This window comes from Hyaena hyaena, unplaced genomic scaffold, assembly GCF_003009895.1.
Source record: "Hyaena hyaena isolate Hyena2069 unplaced genomic scaffold, ASM300989v1 scaffold_216, whole genome shotgun sequence".
Classification (NCBI taxonomy): domain Eukaryota; kingdom Metazoa; phylum Chordata; class Mammalia; order Carnivora; family Hyaenidae; genus Hyaena; species Hyaena hyaena.
Window position 1 is genome coordinate 193294 of NW_024080848.1, and position 12287 is coordinate 205580.

At 40.2% G+C, this 12287-nt stretch overlaps 1 protein-coding gene across 1 annotated transcript in view; it reads right to left on the reverse strand.

Moving 5' to 3' along the window:
- The window catches only part of RBMS3 (RNA binding motif single stranded interacting protein 3), a 203881-nt gene that overhangs the window by 173182 nt on the left and 18412 nt on the right, over window positions 1-12287 (reverse strand). The window lies entirely within an intron of this gene.

A 12287-nucleotide genomic window follows, 5' to 3' on the forward strand; every position in this document is an offset into this window, starting at 1 on the left:
TGCCAGCTCATCATTCCAAGGTTTGAAAAATGATGTGCATGAAAAGTGAGATAAGAAATGTTGAACATTCCTTCAAAAAAGTAATTAATTATACAATCCACAGATGGTAAGAAAATGCCTTCCAGGTCAGCACTGAGAAATGCAGAGATTATTTGCCAAAGGGTTAGAACCGGACTATAGTCCCCCATCCCTCCCATGCCTCTGTCCTGAAACCATGGGGTAGGTGAGAATGGCATGGGAGGGGTAATGAGGATCACAGCAAATGTGCTCCTAATTTATAAGAAGTCAACCCTGTGCTTGTAGGTATGCTGGCCTGGGGGAAAGATAAGGAGAGAGAAGGGAAAGGGAAAGAGAGGAAAAAGGGGTTGAAAGAGACAGAGGACAGAAACAGAGATATGGAAATATACAGGGAAAGAGAAAAGATAGACACAAATGTAGACAGAGAGAATGAGAGAACAAGACAGAAAAGAATGAGGAAAGCCTAGTGATTTGAATGTGTGGTCATCTCCTATGGTCACCACCATTCCACTAATGAATTTATAACACAGCATGAGCTCTAGTCAATTCTAGATTTTTCAAATTGTTGAAATTTGAACTTGCCTCCCCCTGATCATTCCTGGTTAATTTATGTTTCTTTTTTTTTTTTTTTTTAACATTTTATTTATTTCTGAGAGAGAGAGAGACAGCATGAGCAGGGAGGGTCAGAGAGAGAGGGAGACGCAGAATCTGAAACAGGTTCCAGGCTCTGAGCTAGCTGTCAGCACAGAGCCTGATGGGGGGCTCAAACCCATGAACTGCGAGATCATGACCAACCGCCCAAACAACTGAGCCACCCAGGCGCCCCTAATTTATGTTTCTATGTCAGTAAACCTCCTGCTAAGCTGAGAACAGTTCATGTTTTTTAAAAATAGAACACTTATTCTTAAATTTTTTCTTAATTTTCTTTTTTTTTTTTTTTGGCCCCGAAATACAAGTTTACTACTTTATCTTACTTTCAACCAAAGAAATAGAACGCTGGAGAGGAAAAAAAAATAATAACTGGCTGTTTTGAATTTTAAATTCCTGATAATTGTCTTATAATTAAGAATGTAACAGTGGAGGTACTATTCTGCAGAAGACTATGTGGTCACAAAGTTGGGGGAAACAGTGGGTTCGTCAAATTTAAACGGGTTTCCTGCCTTCAGATTTTCTTAAAGCCCCAACTATAGCAGTGGGCATTGATTGGGTTCTCCACATGTAGGTAAACAATACAGTTTTTCCCAAACAGACTTGATCAGAGAGGCCTTTCTTTTTCAAAGTATACCTCACAGCACAAGTGTTTTGTGGAACACACTTTAGAAAGCTCTCATCCAATTCGAGCCTTCCTGTTTCCTCTATTCATGCCTTCTGCTAGCCAGATGTAGATGCCATGATCAAGCAAATCTCCCCAAATGTATGTTTCATTGCATGTTTCCTTGTTTATTGCTCTAAGTGGCTTCCAATTGTCTGCAACTGTGAATCCCAAACTTTCCCCAAACACTTGAATTAAATGGCCACCCCAGGCATGCATGCCATATTTATTCTCTGGTTCCACATATCTCCTGGCATGATACCAACTTCCTTTGGTGGTTAGTCTATCCTGATGGGAGACACACATTCAGAATATCAAGTACTTATTCCCCAATCTGGTAGTCAGTGTCCATTACAGTCAAACCTCAGCCCACTTTTCTGTCCTGTGTCCTTACTTCCTTGATGCCTGGCTATGGAGAATAAAACAGTCTACAGAAACTGTTATCACATTCTTCAAACCCAGACTGATCAGAGATCTCAATTTAAATTCAGAGAAGAGAGACATATTAGAGAAAGGGAGAATGATATTCTCCTGCCATAGATCTCTAGGGATAATAAGAGAACCTAACAAACACACCTCCAATCTGTTTGCACATAAAAGATAATGTCTAGCTTTGCTTATTAGCTCTGTTTATCAACCAGCACCATGCCCAGCAGCCCATTAAACTATGAATCAGGGATACAATGAGAAGAGGAATGGGGGCACCTGAGTGCCTTAATCGGGTAAGTGTCCAACTTTGGCTTAGGTCACGATCTCATAGTTCATGAGTTCAAGCCCCTCATCGGGCTCTCTGCTGTTATTGCAGAGCCCATTGTGGATCTTCTGTCCCCCTCTCTCTGGCCTCCCCCGTTTGGGCTCTCTCTCTCTCAAGAATAAATAAACATTTAAAACAAAAGAAAAAAGAAAAGGAATGACTATGTCTTGGATCGCGGAAAAGGCAGCGTTCGGGTGTGACAACACAGTGGCACTGTGCACATATGACATCAGACATAGATTTGGACTCCCTGGGAGTGGCCTAGTGGAAACTCAAAGGCTTTATGTTTTGTTTTGGTTTGGTTTGCTTTGCTTTGCCTTACTCTTATCTAATAAGAAAAACTCAATGGAGAGAAAACACTAATCTACATAAGAAAAACAGAATAACACACGACCTTCAGAGCCATAAACATAAATACATATGCCAGATGCTGCTCCCCCAAGCGCTACAATACTAAGTTTTCGTTACATCAATTTACCCCAAGGAGTCCATCTTGAGTGAGTTTCCCTCCAGCTTTAGCCTAATAGCAGTGAGGGAAGGTGTGGCTGGGGAGAATGGCTCCCAGCTTTCCTTTGTTTCATGTTCCCAGGAAGAGAAAATCTTCCTACAAAATAAATAAATCTTAATGTTAAAATGTTCGCAAACAAATATGGTTTATAGGCCTCTCATTCTTCACCATCGTCTTTAGAGTTTCACTGAAAATCAAAGGCTTGGAGAAAAATAGAGAAGCTTAAAATCTTGGAGTCGAGGGCATTTGAGAATTTCAGTGGAAAGCATCCAATTCCACTGCATGCGTTTCCTGTGCCTTTAGTAATAGTTTCCTCGGTTTCAAAATTCCTTAATTATTGGAACTATAAAGCATGAAGTTCTACTAGGAAGAAACATTTGCCTTTGTCTCTTCAGATATGACCTCTCCCAGGCCCCCCTGGCTCGCTCACAGAAGATGACCTACTTTATTGAGATTAAAGTTTTCAGACATGATCCATTTCTACTTCGTCCCAACGCAAAATTTATCTTTGTCCTCAACTGCCCTTTTTTTACTCCTTTCTTGTAGGAAGAGATGGTTATGGATTCGGTTCTCTAAGGCCAATCGTCCCACCTGTGCCCTTCAGTATCTGCCCCCTGAACCCCCGACATATGTTTATGGCTTCCCTCACCCACCTCCTGACAACTCCAATCCATCACTGCCACCTCTTCCTTGGACCTGGGATCACATATACTCCCAAGCCTCCCTATGTCAAAATCACCTTCCCTCAGTTATACTATCCCACATTAGTATCTGCCCATTGCCTAGTTTTCAGTCTCAAACTTCTAGAAAGAGTGGCCCACACCAGCGCCTCTAGTTCCTCAGATCCCACTATATTTCCTAAGCCTGCTTCACTGGTCCTCCAGCTGAAACTATTTTCCTGAAGGTCAACAATGACCTCAAGTTACTAAGAGCCGTGCATTTTTGCTCAGTCTTGAAATACCTTAAAGTCTTTCCAGTGCATGAAATCACTAGCTACTTCTCTTCTTTTGATATTTCATATTCCCTTTGCTATCATAATACTCATTTCTGTTTCTTCCATATCTCTGACCAATTTTTGTTCCTTCACTGGCTGTCTCCTTAATATTCCCTAGGATTTTGTCCCTGATCTTTTTTCTATTTCTACAATTTCCATTTTAAGCTTGTGTCTTCTAAAAGTTATGCTGATCAATCTGAAATACCTAGCAAAATGATGATAGCTACAGTGCCTACCTCATAGACTGTTGCAGGGATTTAATGAGTCAGTACAGTACAGTACGAAACCTTCAAAAAAAGTGCCAGTATTTGCTGGTTTTGCGATCATTAAATCTGAATCTTTATTCCAGATCTTTATTATGATCCCAACCCTTATACAAATTTGTAACAGACTTCAAGGCAGACCAACACACAATTCCAAATTCAATTCCAAAATGTTAACTCACTGTCATGTTCCCACGACCTGTGCTTCCTCTTTCGGGTGAGAACATCCCATCTTCAGTGTTATTCAAGAATGAAGCATTTGACTCGCCTTTGAAACCTCTCCATCCTTATTAGTCTCATTAATCAAACTACCACCCAGTTTTTGCTAATGCTCCCTCTGCAAGGCCTCTTCACTTTCATTAAAACTTCCCAAATCCAGAAATTCATGATCTCTTACCTGGGTTATTTCTATAACTTCTAACCTTATGTCCTGCTTCCCAGCTGTCTTTAGTATCTCTGTCCTAATCAATACTAAAATTAACTGCTCAAAACCATTGTCTAATTATATCATCTGCACAGAGGAAGAGATTACCACTCATGATCTTCATGAAAACATATCACAGTCCTTGTCAAGGCATTCAAGGTCTTCTAGATTCCTGACCAAACTTCCTTGCCCATTTCTTTCCTCCCTGTTTTCCACCACTATGCTCCACTTCTCTCTAGTGCATATTTTCCAGCTGTAGACTTCTCACCAAACCATGCCTCCAGACATGGCCATGCAATTCTATACATTCTTTAAAACATGTCTCAAGCGACATGCCCTCCATGAAGTTTTCACCAATGCTTCCAGACCGACAGAATCACTAAACTCTGGACCTGGCAGGTTTCTGTACCAACGAAAGGACTAATCAGAACCTATTTCATATACTAGGCATGTATTGTCCTCTCTTAAATCCCTTTGTAAATTATATACTGGTGTCTTATTTAGTAATTCATCCCCCTTATTCAGTCGGTGTTGACTTGAGTGCTTTCTACATATCAGACATTAAGATATAGACTCTGGAAATGCAATGGGAAAATAACTCTTCTCCAATAAGCCAGCCTTTTCAACTTAGCAGAGTGCTTGGCACATGGCAAGTACTGAATATAAATGTGTAAAATGGAATTGTCCCTAACATCAGAGGTGAAATAAAGCCACCATGAATTCAAACAGTTCTCCAATTATCTATTACAAGTTAGAATTCTAAAAGGAGTCAAACTCAACATTTATCAATTTTAAATATTCATTCCAATCGCTAGAACATACTGTCTTTCAACTATAAAAAATGTTTTATATGACTTTATAGGTTTACAAAAGTGCTTTGACACAGAAACTAGGCCTTCCTATATAGAGGCTTACATTTAAAAAAATTAATGTTTTATTTATTTCTGAGAGAGAGAGAGAGAGAGAGAGAGAGCGAGCAGGGGAGGGTCAGAGAGAGAGGTAGACACAGAATCTGAAGACAGGCTCCAGGCTCCGAGCTGTCAGCACAGATCCCGAAGTGGGGCTTGAACCCATGAACTGTGAGATCATGACCTGAGCCGAAGCCGGATGCTCAACCGACTGAGCCACCAGGCGCCCCAGGCTTACATTTTTTAAACAGTAAAGGATCTGGTAAATTTTGAGGAAATTTAAGTCAAATGCAAAGTGTGAGTTGCGATTTTCTTGATTCACACAATTTACCTATTTATGCATGTAATGACTTATCCATTCACTTATTGATTCAGTCATCTAACAAAATATATTTAATCTATAACAGTAGATATACTATGTGAATAATAAACATATTCATCAACCAATAGTTGATTTATACTCTTTTTCTATACTCCCTGAAATTACAATTTACAAAAGCCTTATTCTCTACATTAATAGAGTGAAACTGCTAAATTATTGTAATATTCATCTACCCCACAGATGACATGCTCCTCATTCAGTTGTCTTAAAATCCCCAAACCAAAAAGCCACTGTCTACTTGTTTAGCACATCATATGCGGTTTCTTATCTGTTCTGCTCATGCTGCAACTTTGCACTGAACAATATCACAGTCCCAAGGAATCACTAATAGTGTACAGTGATCAGTCACCTAAATCCTCTTGGGTTTTCTTGCTCATTCCCAGCAAAGACCTGACCTCCTGAAAACTACTCTCCCAGTACAGACCACCACCATCCTAGCATGGGAAGATGTAGGCTCTACTTTATAAATAGAGAATCCCATGCCTACTCCTTGTCACACCGGCTATAAATGAATTACTCGAAACATGACTGATACACATGTAATGATAATTGCTTATACATGATGCAAAAATATGCTGGAGAAAGCTTGACCTTCCTCCCGTCCTCCACTTCTGATTTCCGCAGATAAAGCACAATGCCTTGATTAGTTCCCTGACCAGTTGTAGAAAGGATACTAATGTAGCTGGGGGCATCTGGGAAGGGAAAGGGAGTGAAGATAGAAAGGAGATGTTTCAGGGCTGCCTGTCTGAAGAATGAGATGGAGAGAGTGAAAGCAGAACCAGCAGGCATTTTAAAGGAGGTTTACAAATGTAACAGTAATATATATTTTTAAGTGAGTTTACTTACAATTGTATGTTTTTTTCCCCTTCATTTAACAACTCAAACTAAAATGTGGCTTTTTGCTTTTCCCCTTGACAAGGCAACAAAATGAATAAGACTCAATGGAGGACAACAAATGCCCTTTGATAAGCAACTGAACCAAAACCATACCCCAACAGGAGATTGCTTTTCCAATAAGATCACTGGGGTGCAATTATGAAGGCAAGGGAGAATATTTGTTGGACTGGCAAAATCAGATATCCACGCCATGCAAATTTCAAAGCAGAGCTTTCCCCCTGTAGGTCTAAGGGAAGAGACAGGAAATAAGTGTCAAAAATATATGGGCACGGGAGAGTGTGTATATGTGTGTGTACCATTGCTTCTTCACCTGTCTTTTGAACAACTGATGCATGCTCCCTGTTTGGTTGAGGCTCATACTTCCTTCTGACCGCTCTGACTACTGAGCTGTAGTGGGCCCCAAACTCTGGATCTCTACATGCTATTGTTTTGATAAACTCCTTCAGATGCTTTTTAAATGAAGTGTAAAATCCCCCCCCCCCCGCCACTCCAATTTCTTTTGCAAAACCACTTTACTTAAAGAGAACATGGGTAATTCATTGCAGGTACCACCCATCCACTTTTGGTAGAATGGAAATCCAGAGACAACTTTAAGGATCAACGGTGAACACACTGCTTGATCTCATGCTCAGCTACACTGGTGGTGCTTCCCGTAAAACTATGAGGATTTTGAGGCTGTGGCAGGCATAGCTGGCAATTACCAATGTCTTCCTGGCGAAGAAAAGTGGGTCAAGCTGGCCCACATATGTGAGGTGAGGGTATGCTTTTGTTGTCAGGGACAAAGGAAGCACAACCCGGGCAGATCGTCTGGCACAGGAACTGGGGGAACAGAGCCAGATACAGAAATAATCCTGAGAAGCAGCTTGGTACTCACTCAACAACTATTTATTGAGTGCCTACTATGTGCCAAGCATTGTTCTGGACTTTGGGGATACAGCAGAGAACAAGATAGGCCAGGTCACTACTCTTGTGTATCATTACATTTTCATATAAATGGCAGATACTAAACAAATAAGAAAACCAACTATATAAATATCTATATCTCTTTGTATAAATATACATATGTGTAATAACTTCACTGGGAGTTGCTTTTAACCTGAGTGGTCAGCAAACACATTTAAGCTGGGATCTGAAAAAGAAGAAGAAACCATTCATGTTAAGATTGGGCAGGATGAGAGGGGCGGATCGAGGCAAAGGGAACAGTTCTTGCCAAGGTCTTGGCATGTCGGAACAATAGAAAGAAGGCCATTGTGGCTGGAATATGAGATCGTGTGAGGGAGAGCGGTAGGAGGTGAGGTCATCATGTTGGACAGGGCCCAAGTGGGTGGCGTGTAGTAAGGACAGTCTGTAAAGGGGGAGTTGAGATGATGTTTCAAGAAGCAGCCACTGAGGATGTGCATTATTAAGATAGTGGGGAAACCTAGACAGATAAGTCAGTGAAAAGGCAGATGTGGGAAGTTGGGGAGTGAGGTAAGGGAGGGTTCAGGTTACTGGGCTGTAGAAAAAGATTGAATTTCAGTGAGGAGGAAGAGGACGGATATGGACATTGCTAAGGATCCAGGACGTTACCATGAAACACAGGAGAGTGCCCAGGGGCTGGTAACGCTGCACAGGGTAAATGACTAGTTAGTGAGTGGGGGTATGGGGCAAGATCTACAAAGACTTGGGAACAACATGGCTGTCTAGAGATGGCCTTGTGGGAGTGCGAGGGCATTGCCAGAGCTCATAATCAGATTTCCACAGCTCGTACTTGGACAGGTAATTTATTTCTGGGCTCCTCCAAGTGGTGAGCTCGAGCTGTAATAGCTCTCTTACGTTACTCAAGATTGGGGCAGACTTTTGTCTGCCGGATTGTGATCTCAGTGGCTCCAACTGCAAAAAGCTAAAGAAGGCAGAGGCAGGGCTAAAAAGTAGGGAATCCAGATATATTAATTCCAGTATAGTTAACTCACAGTGTTATATCAGTTTCAGGTGTACAATATACTGATTCAGTGATTGTATACATTACTCATTGTTCATCCTGATAATCCCAATCACCCATTTCACCCAACCTCACCCACCTCCTGTCTGGTAACCCTTGGTTTGTTTTAAATTCATTTTTGCTTAGGCTCTTATCACCCATTCTAAATATCAGTTTGATTTATAATGTACTCTTTAAGACTCACTACCAATACTCAAGTATGTGCCAGGTACCATATATCTGGCAAGTTGCATACATTTTTCCCTAACCCTTGCAACCAACTCTTAGAGAAGAAACAACTAAAACCCAAATGATAGTGAATTATTAGAATCAAGTTTTTATGATCGCTTTTTCCCATTATATCAGACAATACATAAAAGCAAACAAATATGAAGAGTTCCCTATGAAAAGGAAGAAAAAAGTTTTTTGATTTCCTTTTGTTAATTAATGAATATTCGAATGTATGTTTTCCAATGTATGGAACCTGTCCAATAGGTCCCAAATTCTATTATTTAATGCTCTGATACACGTTTTCCCTCTGATATCATCTTAAGAATATGTTCATGTCAACAGGATTTATCTTTGAGGTTTTTATCATCAGGTGTCATCCTGTGCTATAATGGTTAAAAAGAGAAATTCAATGAAAGGGAACTTCGCTTTTAAAGTTAAGGAAAACAGACGGGTTTTATAATGCAGATATATATTTCTTAAATTGAACTGAAAAAGGGTCCTAGAGGTTAAGGTTTGATGGATCCTCACTCTAACATTAGCACCTGAACCCAGTGGCAAGCACCACACTTCAGACTAAGATCACAAAGGCGAAACACCCCACAAGGCTGTGAAATATTTCTGAACAGTGAACCTAGCCTTTTGAATCATGTCAATTGCCAGGTTCAAGAGATAGTCTGATTCCAGTGGAAGGTTATGGCCTCAACTTCACAGTGAAAGGTCTGGCCCTGATGACTTCAAAGTTTCTTACGGTTTTATAAAATTCTCTAGTTCTATTTCCTAGTGAATGAACAAATGGACAGCAGGTAAAATGCTCAGAAAAGCAGATGAGTCTCCATTTAGGCAGGGCTGTTGGCTGTTTACAGGACCCACCATTTGCTGTTGTGGGGGATTTATGGTGGTCCACGTTGTTCGCACAGCTCTGCAGATTCCAGAACTGGGCTTTCTCAGCACGCAGTGAGATGATCAGTATCCTGGAGAGAGACTCTACCTAAATCAATCCACATGAGGAGAAACAAGAAGGCTAATTTATCAACAGATAACAGATAGTGTTATGATTAATATGTTCACATTGTGCAGAAATAAAAACACAAGAAATTTGCTAATAAAAAATGTAATTATGAAACAGGGAAATAGACAGACAAAAGGAGTCCCCAGACCAGCATGAGGCATGTTGAAGAATCCCAATCACATAGCAAGAGATCCCTTCTCTACCAGCAACAATGTTTGATTTTCAGGATTCAAAGTCCCTCTCCCTTGGACAGGAAAACCTATATTTGACACTTTTTTCCTCTCTTTTTTCTCCCTCTCTTCCTTCCTTTACTTACTTCCTTTTCCTTTCTCTCTCTTTTATTTTACACATTCTTTCTTTAGATCACTTGAAAAATAACCAATTAAACTAGCTATACATATACTCATGGAATATATTGTTTTTCAGCATGTACTGTTAAAATCAGTGATTTTTCAGTCTCCTAAGGCAAGCTAATTTTTCTTTTGCCACAATCTGGGAACAACACACTCTGTTCCCCTTGAAGTCTTTTCAACCCAATCATGAATGTCCGACACCAGTATCAAGAGAGGTAAGACACAAAAACAACTTAATTATTTAAATTACAGGCAAATTAAAATCTGGATAAATAGCTATGTTGTAGATAGCAATAATCAGAAAAAGCCACCATCACTATTCAACAGAGCACTTGGTGATGTAGTCGGATGTGTCTTTGTGTAAAGAGCCTCATGGAAAATCAAGGCTTTCCAAAGTCATGTTTTCTAGAACAGTATTATTTAACCTGTGGTTTGCAGACCCACAGTATCAGCATTCCTTTGGAGAGCATAAGGAATATTTCTTGGGCCTCACCCCAAACCCATTGAATCAGAACCTCAAAAAAATTCAAACAAAAACCAAACAAACAAAACAAGAAAACATAAATCACTGTCTTAACAAGTCCCCCTTATTCATGTTAACGTTTGAGAACCAGAGCCCTAAAATACAACTCAGGGAAGAAATCCCATATAAAATAATCAATTGGTCAAACAAATAAACATCAACAAAATAAACAGAAATCAATCATAGAAACAAGCACACAAACAAATGAAACATGTCCAAAGTCTCACTCTTTCTAAACAAAACCTTGCAAAAATGGGACCACACAAAAGGGTCACTAGGACAAAACAGGAAGTGCGCAGCACAGGGCACTTGCATGAAAGGATAAAATTAAACCTGGAAAAGAAGACTTCAGCCTTTAAGATAGGTTCAGGTTCTGTGGGCCCAGTACTGTAAACTCTCTGAGCTTCACCACTCAAATACACTTGCTAGCAACTAATTCTTTTCTTCACACTTGAAAGAGCCCCATCATGCTGAAGACAATCTTAAACCACAAGTAGGGACACACAGGGCACAGACAGGATGGGAGAACATAGCTCTCTCTGTCATCCCCTCCACAATTGATGCTTTGTCCTCACTCTGGGGGACCTCATCCACACGTACCACTCCAAATGTCACCTCCATGTAGATGACACATAAATATCTCTGTTTGCCATTGGACTCAGATCTTGCTTTAGTTCTCTCCTTCTCCTCGCCTAACGCACATCTTCATGGGGGTGTCCCATTGTCACCTCAAAGGTATCACGTTTGAAAGAAGATCATCATCTTCATCTTCAGAGGATTCTCAGACACCTTTCTCCAGTATTAACGTCATCTACACAACACTAGTCTTTCTCTGGTCCCTATTGTTCTGGGCTTTCCTATCTATGCCCACTCTGAGTTAGCTCGACTTCCTAAATGTAACCTTTCTGCTCCACAGCATCTTGCGAAATACTAGTAATCAATTCAAAGCATTCCTAGCTCCTGTACCAGCAGCTTTCTTCTACTAACTGCATCCAGATCCTTACCTGTTTGTTTGGCTTCCTCTTAATTTGTTAAGAGGAAACAATTGAATTTCTAGTGTTAATTACTTGCCATGATCATCAAGTCATATTCAAAAGCATTTAAAAATGCTTATAACTCTAGGGGCATCTGGGTGGCTCAGGTGGTTAAGCGTCTGCCTTCAGCTCAAGTCATGATCTCATGGTTCATGGGTTCAAGCCCGCACTGGACTCTGTGCTGACAGCTCAGACCCTGGAGCCTGCTTCAGATTCCATGTCTCCCTTTCTCTCTCTACCCCTTCCCTACTCATGCTCTCTCTCTCTCTCTCTCTCTCAGAAGTAAATAAACATTAAAAAAATAAAGAGCTACCTTTATAAAAACATTTAAATAAAAATAAAAATGCTTATAACTCCAAAAATCCAGACAAAACCTTTCCTTTGTTGTTGTTTTTTTTCTAGGAACAAATAAACACATGCACAAACCTATACATGCACACGAAAGCTACATTTGGAACCATAACACTTTTATAGTTTTTAAAACCTAACAATGTCATTTCCTCTAGTCAATATATCCATATTCATTGATTTCACGGCTGCATAGTGGGTTTTTGTAAAGATATAACATCATTTGTGAAATGTACTCCCTATTGATGGACATTTAGATTGCTTATGATCTTCTTTATTAAAAGCAAGCCTGTAATAAGCACCTTTGTGCCTATATACTTTGGGCAGGTATTTCTGGAATTAGACTTGCTATATAATAGGGCATGTACA